The 12,071-nt window shown below is 44.3% G+C and overlaps 1 protein-coding gene across 9 annotated transcripts in view; it reads left to right on the forward strand.

Annotated features, from left to right (window-relative positions):
* LOC122550461 (nectin-3-like) overlaps window positions 1-12,071 on the forward strand; it is a 105,958-nt gene that overhangs the window by 42,299 nt on the left and 51,588 nt on the right. The window contains exon 4 of one of the 9 annotated variants that reach the window (XM_087987892.1): window positions 2,980-3,117. The exons of the other annotated variants lie outside the window; for them this stretch is intronic. The gene's annotated coding sequence lies outside the window, so the exon portion shown is untranslated. The remainder of the gene's footprint in view (window positions 1-2,979; window positions 3,118-12,071) is intronic. 9 annotated transcript variants of the gene reach the window in all.

The following is a 12,071-nucleotide window of genomic DNA, read 5'->3' on the forward strand; positions in this document are numbered from 1 at the left end:
GCCGTCTCATGATGACTGGCATAGAAGTGTTGCAAGGATGACAATATGGTCGAGAGTGATGTTTGGATGCGCAATGTGAGTAGTTTAAATGAGTTTCAGCCAAGCAGCTACAGTCATAACTTCCAATGGTCTTAGCACAGGTTTCATTTATACAGTCACATTGGAGTTTTAGGCAGTCTGAGATATCACCAATGGCTTCGACGCGTGTACTTGGGTTGGATTTTCATCAGATGCCTGTATCAGTACTAACACTAGAACTGTGAGGGGGATACAAGCTTGCACTGTCCTTTGTAGACCCGTGTTGACCATCCTTCTACCTTTCCTGCAGTTTCAGTCGTCAGAAGAACTTGATAAGGGCCTTTCCAGCAAGGGCCCAATTTTCCACGATTAGAGTCTTGCAATAGCACATATTCTGGGGGAAAGTGAGGACTGCAGATGCTGGAGATCAGAGCTGAAAATGTGTTGCTGGAAAAGCGCAGCAGGTCAGGCAGCATCCAAGGAGCAGGAGAATCGACGTTTCGGGCATGAGCCCTTCTTCAGGAATGAGGAGAGTGTGCCAAGCAGACTAAGATAAAAGCTAGGGAGGAGGGACTTGGGGGAGGGGCATTGGAAATGCGATAGGTGGAAGGAGGTTAAGGTGAGGGTGATAGGCTGGAGTGGGGATGTGGGAGGAGAGGTCAGGAAGAAGATTGCAGGTCAAGAAGGCAGTGCTGAGTTCGAGGGTTGGGACTGAGACAAGGTGGGGAGAGGGGAAATGAAACTGGAGAAATCTGAGTTCATCTCTTGTGGTTGGAGAGTTCCTAGGCAGAAGAAGAGGCGCTCTTCCTCCAGCCGTCGTGTTGCTATGGTCTGGTGATGGAGGAGGTCAAGGACCTGCATGTCCTTGGTGGAGTGGGAGGGGGAGTTGAAGTGTTGAGCCATGGATGGTTGGGTTGGTTGGTCCGGGTGACCAAGAGGTGTACTCTGAAATGTTCCGCAAGTAGGCGGCCTGTCTCCCCAATATAGAGGAGGCCACATCAGGTGCAGCGGATGCAGTAAATGATGTGTGTGGAGGTGCAGGTGAATTTGTGGTGGATATGGAAGGATCCCTTGGGACCATGGAGGGAAGTAAGGGGGCGAGGTGTAGGCGCAAGTTTTGCAATTCTTACGGTTGCAGGGGAAGGTGCCGGGAGTTGAGGTTGGATTGGTGGGGGGTGTGGATCTGACGAGGGAGTCGCAGAGGGAGTGGTCTTTCCGGAACGCTGATAGGGGAGTGGAGGGAAATATATCCTTGGTGGTGGGGTCCGTTTGGAGGTGGCGGAAATGACGACGGATGATATGATGTATATGGAGGTTGGTAGGGTGGTAGGTTCTGTCCTGGTGGCGATTGGAGGGGCGGGGCTTAAGGGCGGAGGAGTGGGAAGTGGAGGAGATGCGGTGGAGAGCATCGTCGATCACGTCTGGGGGTCTTTGAAGAAGAAGGCCATCTGGGTTGTTTGGTATTGGAACTGGTCCTTCTGGGAGCAGATGCGGTGGAGATGAAGGAATTGGGAATATGGGATGGCGTTTTTACAGGGGGCAGGGTGGGAGGAGGTGTAGTCTAGGTAGCTGTGGGAGTCGGTCTGTTTATAGTAAATGTCCGTGTTGATTCGGTCGTCCGAGATAGAAATGGAGAGGTCTAGGAAGGGGAGGGAGGAGTCTGAGACGGTCCCGGTAAATTTGAGGTTGGGGTGGAAGGTGTTGGTAAAGTGGATGAACTGTTCACCCTCCTCGTGGGAGCACGAGGTAGCGCCGATACAGTCATCGATGTAGCGGAGGAAAAGGTGGGGGGTGGGGCCAGTGTAGCTGCGGAAGATGGACTGTTCCACATATCCTACGAAGAGGCCGGCATAGCTGGGGCCCATGCGGGTGCCCATGGCTACTCCTTGGTTTGGAGGAAGTGGGAGGATTGGAAAGAGAAGTTGTTCAGAGTGAGGACCAGTTCAGTCAGTCGAAGGAGGGTGTCAATGGAAGGGTACTGGTTGGTACGGCGGGAAAGAAAGAAGCGGAGGGCTTTGAGTCCTTCGTGATGGGGGATGGAGGTGTACAGGGACTGGATGTCCATGGTGAAGATAAGGCGTTGGGGACCAGGGAAGCAAAAATCATGGAGGAGGTGGAGGGCATGGGTGGTGTCCCAAACGTAGGTGGGGAGTTCTTGGTCAAAGGGGGACAGGACTGTGTTGAGGTATGCAGAGATGTGCAGAGATGCACATAGTCACCAGGATTAATGTCTTTAAATGTTGGAGCTCCTTCTTCTTCCTTCCCTGGTACTCGATAGGCTTCTTTGATCTGTTGATGTTAAGACTGCAATGCTTTGGTTAACTTAATCAGGTACATGTTCATCTCTTCTGCCATGACATGCACATCAGCAGGGTGTTGGGCAATTAATGGTACAGACCAGGGAGTCCTCGGGACTGTCCATGTATCAGTTCAGCGCCGAGAATCCCATCTTATTCTGTGTCATGGTTCTCATATTAAAAAGGGTGATTGAGAGTACTGGCAGCCAATTAAGGCCTGTTTCTTCTACCAATTTGCTGAGCTGACCTTTTAGGGAACCTTTGGTTTTTTCTACAATTACCGCTGCTTGGGGATGATTGGCACAATGGAATTTTTGATTCATATGCAAACTTTTACATGGTGCCTTGTCTAACCCCAACAAAGTGATGGCCATTATCAAAAGAGACCGTTACTGGTATTCCAAATTTGGGTATGATTTCCCTTAACAGAATTTTACTAGTAGTTGTTGCTGTGCAGTCAGTACAGGGATAAGCTTCAGTCCATTTACTAAACACATCGATTATAACAATGACACCTCAGTAACGCCATAAAATCTAATTGGATAGAATCAAAAGGTGCACTTGGCGAGGGAGTTTCACCTGGTGGACACTTTACTCCTTTCTCGGGATTATACTTTTGACAAATTAAACAATTTGCAGCTGCTTGTTTTGCTTTTTCTTGCAGGTGGGGATTCCACCACGTTTGGAGAATTCTGTCCACCATTCCCTCCTTACCTACATGTATATGCGTATGAACATAATCAACTAGAATAGGCAAAAGCGAGTCGGGCAGACACGTCTGGCCTACCGTCATAACCCAAAGGTTATTGTTATCTTGAATTAACTAAATATGGTACCAATAAAATGCCACAGGCTGTCTGTAAATACTAATTAGGGGGCAGAATTGTAATTGTCAACCTGTATGGTGGCCTAATCCTTCTAATCGGAATTTTAAATTGTATTAGTTTGAATTTAACTTGCACTTCTGGTTGTTTTAAAGTTGAACTGAAATACTTTTCTTGTAAAACTAGCAAGGTTTTGGTTCTTTCAGCAATGCACCATTTTCTTTCACCGTCTGGTTAAAGAATACAAACTGGTTTTAAAAGCAGCAGTTAGATTTGATCAAAATCAGTGGCCTTAAGTTCACTCATCAGTGTAATTGTAACACTCCTAACACACAGGGACAAATGATTCACTGGGGGAAGGGTAAGGGCATCAACACGTTGGTCCTCAGAGTAGGGAGGGGGAGTTCAGGCGACGTTTTGTTTTATGAAGCGTGTCCGCCTTGGCCGTACTGTTTTGAGAAGGTCGGCTAACTGGAGGAGAAGCATAAAATATTTCCTTCTCCAAATTAGAATCCCAGTCATCATCCACAGATGGATCAGGATTCTTTATGGATCTTTGGGAGAGGGGAGGGTGGGGTATAAGGAACAGTCTCTGTCCTTTGTCCGGTCCTGCGCAGCTGCAGCCTGTTCTTATTCACCAGTTTTCCTTTTCATTGGGGCCCCTGACGTTTCAGCTTGGGTTCTAAATCTTTGCTTTCCTTTTTTTAATTTTTTCGAGCCAATTCCCATTCTGCTTCTAAATCATATGCTTCACATTTGTGTTTTAGTTCTATCCAACCTAATTCAGAAACTTCCTCAATTAATGGACTAATTTCCAGTTAATAAAGTTTTGTCTCCATGATAATAGCATGAACTTTTCCCGTTCTTCCCTAGCTACCTTTTCCCACGCTGATATGGCTTCTTTCTGCTTACTTCCCTTTCTTTTTTCCCAAATCCCCTGTTCCATTTTAATGAGTAGAGTTAAATCACATGTGCCTCCGAGAGGCCAATCCTTATTTTGTTGAGCAGCTGCGGCCGATATTTCCCTTAATTGTTTCTCATAATTAGGATACAGACTTATTATTTCTATTAGGGGACATTGATCTTTCATCTTATCTATATTTACACCCATATTTATCCTACCTACTTTAAACCTTCACAAAACCACTCATCTAAAGGGGCTCCAACCCCACAAGGCCAAGTACAGGGGCACCAACCCCACAAAGCCAAGCACAGGGGGCACCAACCCCAATCATTACAGGGGCACCAACCTCACCAAGCCAAGCACAGGGGGCACCAACCCCAATCATTACAGGGGCACCAGCCCCACAAAGCCAAGCACAGGGGCACCAACCCCACAAAGCCAAGCACAGGGGCACCGACCCCAATCATTACAGGGGCACCAACACCACAAAGCGAAGCATGGGCACGAAAACCCCAATCATTAGAGGGACACCAACCCCCCCCAACTTTACAGGGGCACCAACCCCCAACTTTACAGGGGGCACCAACCCCAATCATTACAGGAACACCAACCCCACAAAGCAAAGCATGGGCACGAAAACCCCAAACATTACAGGGGCACCAAATCCCCCACATTACAGGGGCACCAACTCCCAACTTTACAGGGGCACCAACCCCAATCATTACAGGGCACCAACCCCAAACATTACAGGGGCACCAACCCCCCAACTTTACAGGGGCACCAACCCCCAACTTTACAGGGGCACCAACCCCAATCATTACAGGGGCACCAACCCCAAACATTACAGGGGCACCAACCCCAATCATTACAGGGACACCAACCCCAATTATTACAGGGACATCAAACCCAATCATTACAGGGGCACCAACCCCACAAAGTGAAGCACAGGGGCACCAACCCCAATCATTACAGGGGCACCAACCCAATGTTTACAGGGGCACCAACCCCACAAAGCGAAGCATGGGCAAAAAAAACCCAATCATTACCGGGGCACCAACCCCAATCATTATAGGGACAACAACCCCAATCATTACAGGGGCATCAACCCCACAAAGTGAAGCACAGGGGCACCAACCCCAATCATTACTGGGACACAAACCCCAATCATTACTGGGACACAAACCCCAATCATTACTGGGACACCAATCCCACAAAGTGAAGCACAGATACAAAGCACAAACATTCACTCACCAACAAACAAATGTGCATCCAAACTGAATCTCAAAGGGTTAGCTTTCTGCACGCTGCAGAGAGTTAGCGATAAGTCTCTGTGTGCCTATCTCGCCTGCCCGCTCACTCTCTCTTTCTCTCTCTTGCTGTCTCTCTCTCTCTCTCTCTCTCTCTCTCTCTCTCTCAGATATGAACAATAAGCCTAATGATTTCTGCGAAGCATTCTTGATATTCCAAAACTCGACAGTTTCTGTTTTTAGTACCTATTTAAATGATCTCATTTTGGCTTCCATCAGGATACTGTGAGAGTGAAATGGGGGAAGCCACACAACGATACAGACCGAGAGCAGTCAAGGTATAATCTTACCTTGTGGGCCCGTTGGTCTCAGGTCTGACCCTTAGGTGAAGCTCCTCTTTTCCAGTTTTACTCAAACGTAGCCCTTGTTGGAACCCTGCTCGCAGCGCCAAATTGTTAAAGTACAGATTTGAGACGGCCCAAGGAATCCCTTGTGGACTCAGACTTGTAAAGCCTCTCTCTTGGTTCATCCTGGAGATTGTATTGTTTGGAAGTCTGGAATAAGAGCCTCTTACAGACAGATTAGTTTAATTTTAGTCATCCCCTTTATTCACTAATAACATCACTGTTACAACATAACACTGACACCAATAAGCTAAACTAACTAGGTTCTAATAACCTAGGAGAGTAGGTACCAGCTCTCCAAGTGCCCCAGTAGGCTACTCTGATGTACTGATACAAAGTGGCTTCCTTTATACAAAAGTTTGAAAACAACATTGCATATTCTTAATTAGACAGATACCATGAAAGACAATAGTTCGTAAGGAAGAAACATTAATTGACAGGTCTGTGTACGCTTGACTAATCATCCTACACGCCCAAAGCCTTTCATCAGGTGGGAAAAACATACCTAGCCTGCTAGCAAGATAAACTGCTATCATAAAGAGGTACCAGTCTGAGCTAATTGAAGAGTTTATAAAGTAACCTTGCACAGCTCGCATGTCTGATATCATTGTTTTACAAATTCCCTTCTTAGCAAGGAGGGCAAACTTTTGACCATAAAATGGCTTCCCGACAGACTATGTCAGAATCTCTTCACTGCTAGGTTTAGAATAATTTTAAGCTGGGAGCAGATTCCTGCTTTTTATCTTAAGCACAGAATCATTCTGTACCTGAGGCTGAAATGTTACTGCAAGGTTGTATTTAAAATGATTAATTAGTCTCGAATTAAACATGCCTTCTTTTCAAGTTTGTGATTCAAATTCAAATAAGACATAAGACCTGATTAGTTAGAATTGACAGTGGGGCAGTCCATAAGGTCTGTAGTGGTCTGCAAGAACAGCAAGTAAGCTAAGGCTTCATCAATATTACCTTCTACAGAGTTTGTACTTAATAACTGATAATGGCTACTGAATATCATCGTAAAGTCCCAAAATGCAATTAAATTCAATCCATAGCACATAAGCACTAAGAGCTAATTTTCTACTGGCTTCAACAGCCTCAGCATTAAAATGGTTTCTCTCTCTCTCTCTCTCTCTCCCTCTAGTGTCTTTTTGAATTGTCAAGTCTGGATTTTGTATCAGCAAAGAATTTTTTTTTCTCTGTGACTGCCCTGCTTGCAAGGGGTAATAAGAATCCATTATAAATTGGCAGCATCTAACCATTAATTACAAAGTTTTTGATAGTACCGAGTTTCAGGGTCAGAATCAAACATAGAACATAGAACATAGAACATAGAACATAGAAGAATACAGCGCAGTACAGGCCCTTGGGCCCTCGATGTTGCGCCGATCCAAGCCCACCTAAACTACACTAACCCACTATCCTCCATATACCTATCCAATGCCCTCTTAAATGCCCATAAAGAGGGAGAGTCCACCACTGTTACTGGCAGGGCATTCCATGAACTAACGACTCGCTGAGTGAAGAACCTACCCCTAACATCTGTCCTATATCTACCCCCCCTTAATTTAAAGCTATGCCCCCTTGTAATACCCGACTCAATACGCGGGAAAAGGTTCATACTGTCGACCCTATCTAACCCCCTAATCATCTTGTACACCTCAATCAAGTCACCCCTAAACCTTCTTTTCTCTAGTGAAAACAGCAAACAGTGTCATTAATTTCACAAGGGAACGGCTGTGAATGTTATCACTTGATGTCCTGTTCTCAGATTCACCGATGCGAAGGCAAATGTTCTTAATTGTCTTACAGCATCCTGTTATCACTTGGTGAGCCCAGATGTCGCTATCTTTAAGTTCTCCCCCTTTTTCTGAGCCTTCCAGCCTATCTATTTTCTAGTATAGTAAATGTGTCCTATAATTTGGCATTACATTTTAGTCTAAATGTTTAAAGACAAGTTTTAAGGCTATAGACGTTCAGTCATTCTAAATCAAAGATACTACATTGAGAAAGTGAACGCACTGCTTGCAGATATCAACACTTACCAATAAGTGATGAGAGACCCGACCCCACATCTAAAGAACTGAATCACAGCCCTACTCACAAAACTTCAGAAATCTGGAGAAATAAATAAGACCAACTTCCAAAAAAATGAAAACAGATGCATCCAAAGCACCACACTTCTACAGACTGCCCAAATTCACAAACCAGGAGCCCCACCCTGACCCATAGTCTCGCTACCTGGAACACCAATGTACAGATTAGCCAAGGAGCTACTCCACCCAAGCGTTCCTGAACACCATCAAAGATACCAAGAAAGAAGAGGATGATATAATGGTCTCCTTTGACATAACAGCCCTGTTCACATCCATCAACATCAACCTGGCCAAGGAAACACTGACTGCACTATTAGAAGAACCAAAGACATACACCAAGAGCCATGTACTTCATCAGCAAGGACAGTATCCTCAAGTTTGTGAACTTATGCCTTACCACCCACTTCACCTTCAACAACAAAACCTACAGACAAACCAACAGAACACCCATGGTATCTCCAATATCAGGGTTCTAAGCAGAGGCAAGAATGCAGAGACTTGAACGAATAGCTCTGCCAACCATCCAACCCAAACTTTGGTCCGCTACGTGGATGACACATTTGCTCCAAAGTGTGTAATAACATCTTTGAACAGATTGTTTAGGAAAAGAAAATAGGAAAGCACCTCTCATGGTAGTGTCCCCACTTCTGGCTCAGTGGTTAGCAGTGTTGCTGCACAGCGCCAAGGACCTGGGTTCGATTTCAGCCTTGGGCGACTGTGTGGAGTTCGTGCATGAGTGAGTGAGTGAGTTTCCTCTGGTGCTCTGGTTTCCTTCCAGAGTGTAAGGATGTGCAGGCTAGGTGCATTAGCCTTGAAAAATACAGGATTACAACAATAGGGTTAAGGAGGTGGATCGGAGTGGGAAAATCTTTGAAGGATTTGAAAGGCCCGCTACTGCGCTGTAGGGATTCTATGATTGTATAAAAGAGCCAGGTTCAAGTCTCACCAGCTGCAGAGGTATGTGAGGCATCTCAGAGTAGGTTGATTAGAAAAATACAAAAACACATATTGGGGGTCCTCTTGTGGTAGTGTCCCTCCCCCTGCATGGGGAGAACCGGGTTCAAGTTCCACCTGCTCCTGTGGTTAAATAATATCTCTGAACAGGCCGATTAGAAAAATAGGTTAAGTTGGAAAAAAAATGTGAAAATGCCTAATGGAAAGTCAGTACGTAATGGCTAAATTACTATTTAACTTGTTGGTAATTTGTATTTGCATCTTACATTCAACTGATTTGCATGAAAGTCCAAATTTAAACAGCTCATGAAAATACTTGCCTGAGTCATTTTTATGAAACTTTGTTATTCTGAATTTAGCACCCCAGAAGTTAGTGTTTTGCATGGTTGAAACATTGCAAACCATAAGCAAAAGAAGCAAATGCAAAGAGGCAATTAATGTTGACCTCTTTGCCTTGAACCAGACATAGGAGATAGGTTTTTTTTTTAATTTATTCTGCCAAAATTAAAATTATTAACTTGCCTCTATCCAGGGCAACCAGTTATGTTTCATATTCGGATCAGACAAAGATGTTTAAAAAGACTATATCTTTGCTCTTCAGACAGTCCCTCAGGATCAAGGATGTCCTGCTTCCATTTGGGTTCTGGAATGGCTGATGTTTGGATTTGGACTTGTCATATGTCAGGCTTGAAGATTTGGGTAGGTTTGTTTAGAGGTTTGTGTGCTCCCTGCAACACCTCTACTTTGTCTCTGCACTCTCCTGGTGCAGTCGCAATGATTTTTGGTGCTTTCCTGAGTGAGCCTTCTCCATTTTGGTTGGCTATAAGCCAAGTCCTCACTAAGTGAGCTGGGATGTTTAACTGTTGTGGTTCTGTTCGCCGAGCTGAGAATTTGTGTTGCAGACGTTTCATCCCCTGTCTAGGTGACATCCTCAGTGCTTGGGAGCCTCCTTTGAAGAGCTTCTATTGTATGTGGCGCTTAGGCGGTTGGCACAGGATTCCTATTTCCTGGCTTGTCTTAGCATCTCTCGCCCGTAGGTGTTCAAAGCTTGTGAGAAGATTTGTAGCTCGGGTGCTCGTTGTGGTTCTGTTCGCCGAGCTGGGAATTTGTGTTGCAGATGTTTCGTCCCCTGTCTAGGTGACATCTTCAGTGCTTGGGAGCCTCCTTTGAAGCGCTTCACAGGAGGCTCCCAAGCACTGAGGATGTCATGTAGACAGGGGACGAAACGTCTGCAACACAAATTCCCAGCTCGGCGAACAGAACCACAACGACGAGCACCCAAGCTACAAATCTTCTCACAAACTTTGAACACCTACTGGATGTTTAACTCTCAGATCAGATATAAACCTGTTGATTGGCAGAAGATTCCTGGGGCTGAATAGCCTACTCCTGTTCCTATTTCTAATGGCCTATGCTTTGGAAACATTGTTCAAAGTGCTCCACTATCCTTCTGCGGGTCTCCTGCCAAGAGGTGTCTGCCCACAGCTATTGCAGCTTTGTTAATGATGATTTGGATCTGTATTCCTAATCATCAGATCATGCATTGTTAGTACAATCATGAAAGTAATGCCTTGGAACTACCAACATGATGTAAAGCCTTGGAACTACCAACATGATGTAAATATGAATGATTTCCAAATCAAATTAGTTTGATTTGAAATCTAATCTAATCATTGGATATCATTGGAATCCATTCAACGGCATCAAGGGAAATAAAATTACAGGGAAGACAGCATGGGAATGATAATGACTAGATTGCCCCACAGAGAGGTAGAATAGATTTAATTGGCAGATTGGACTCTTCGCCTAGAATGGCTCTGACCAAGGTGAAACTTAACATGAGAAACAATCCTGCAGTTCTCTCCCATCATCCAGCAGCAACTGTAACCCTTTTCCTTGTCCTAAACAGTCATTCATCCACACAGTGCACCATCCCAGCAGATAATGACAATCATGAAACAAGGTGAAAGGTGTTGATAAAAGTAAAATAATAGGTAGGGGATGGAAGTGGTGCTAAGCATTTCATTGAGATGTTATAAAAATTCAGAATACTTTGTAAAAGCATGCATACTTATATAATGTCAACTGATGTTATTACCAGACAAGTAGATCCCAGACTGAAAATCTGGCTTGACAAATAGAAATGATAAGAAGATGATGTTTCATGAATAACAGCTACAAACCAAGAGTTGGTTTTAACAATATAATAGAATAGCATTTAATGTGCAAAAGAAATTATAACTGGAATAACTAGAAATTATAACAAGAATAAACCGCTATTTACATAATTTGAAAGGTTTAAAAACATTCCAAGATGATCCTGTCTGTCACAGCACTATTACTTTACAGTACTTGAACACCTTGGAGGGAGATTTCCATTCCCTGTCACTCACAAAGGAATGATGTATTAGTTAATTTCAGTTCTGGTTTTGAGAGCTAATAGCCTTGATTAGTCACACACTAAGCTTAGTTTCCATCAGCTTCAAATAACTCCTTCATGATTCCAACCAAATAATTCTGACCTAGAGCTTTCAACTAAAACCCTCAGAGATAATGTATTTAACTGTTCTACACTAATTCCTTTCTGCACACAAACATTTGACCAAGCTTCAAATCAAAACTTCTGCAAATTGAAATTAAAAGCTTTTGAACAATAGGTCACCTCCACCCCAACTGAAACACCTGTTCAAACTACAAACAATCGTTCAGTTAAAACATAGGATCAGGGAAGTGACTGTATTTACAGACTGCAACCCACGACACGACAAGACCAAGATTGAAAACTGCTAACAGAATTAGATTTTATTGAAACATTGTACTCAAGTTACAGGAGTTCAGTGTAATGTTTACAATGTCACCATTCATGGTGCGATTTTAGGTACAAGGCCAGGACTGTGATGGAATACACTCCATTTGTGAAGAATGAGTATAACTCCAATAACATTCAAGAAGCTTGACACCATCCAGGACAAGTAGCCTATTTGATTAGCATCACATCCACATACACCCATTCTCTTCAGTACCAACACTCAGTAACAGCATGTACTATCCACAAGATGCTCTGCAGAAATTCACCAAAGATCCCTAGACAACACCTTCCAAACCGACAACCACTTCTAACTAGAAGGACAAGGGTAGCAGATACGTGGGAACACCACCATGTCCATGTGAGTGTCCAAGCCACTCACCATCCTGACTTGGAAACATATCACCGTTCCTTCACTGTCTCTGTCTCTGGATCAAAATCTGGAATTCCCTCCCTAACAGCATTATGAGTCAGTCTACAGCGTGTGAACTGCAGCGGGTCAGGAAGGCAGCTCACTACCACCT

This window comes from Chiloscyllium plagiosum, unplaced genomic scaffold, assembly GCF_037043375.1.
Source record: "Chiloscyllium plagiosum isolate Xiang-an unplaced genomic scaffold, Cpla_swu_hap1 HiC_scaffold_6, whole genome shotgun sequence".
Lineage (NCBI taxonomy): Eukaryota > Metazoa > Chordata > Chondrichthyes > Orectolobiformes > Hemiscylliidae > Chiloscyllium > Chiloscyllium plagiosum.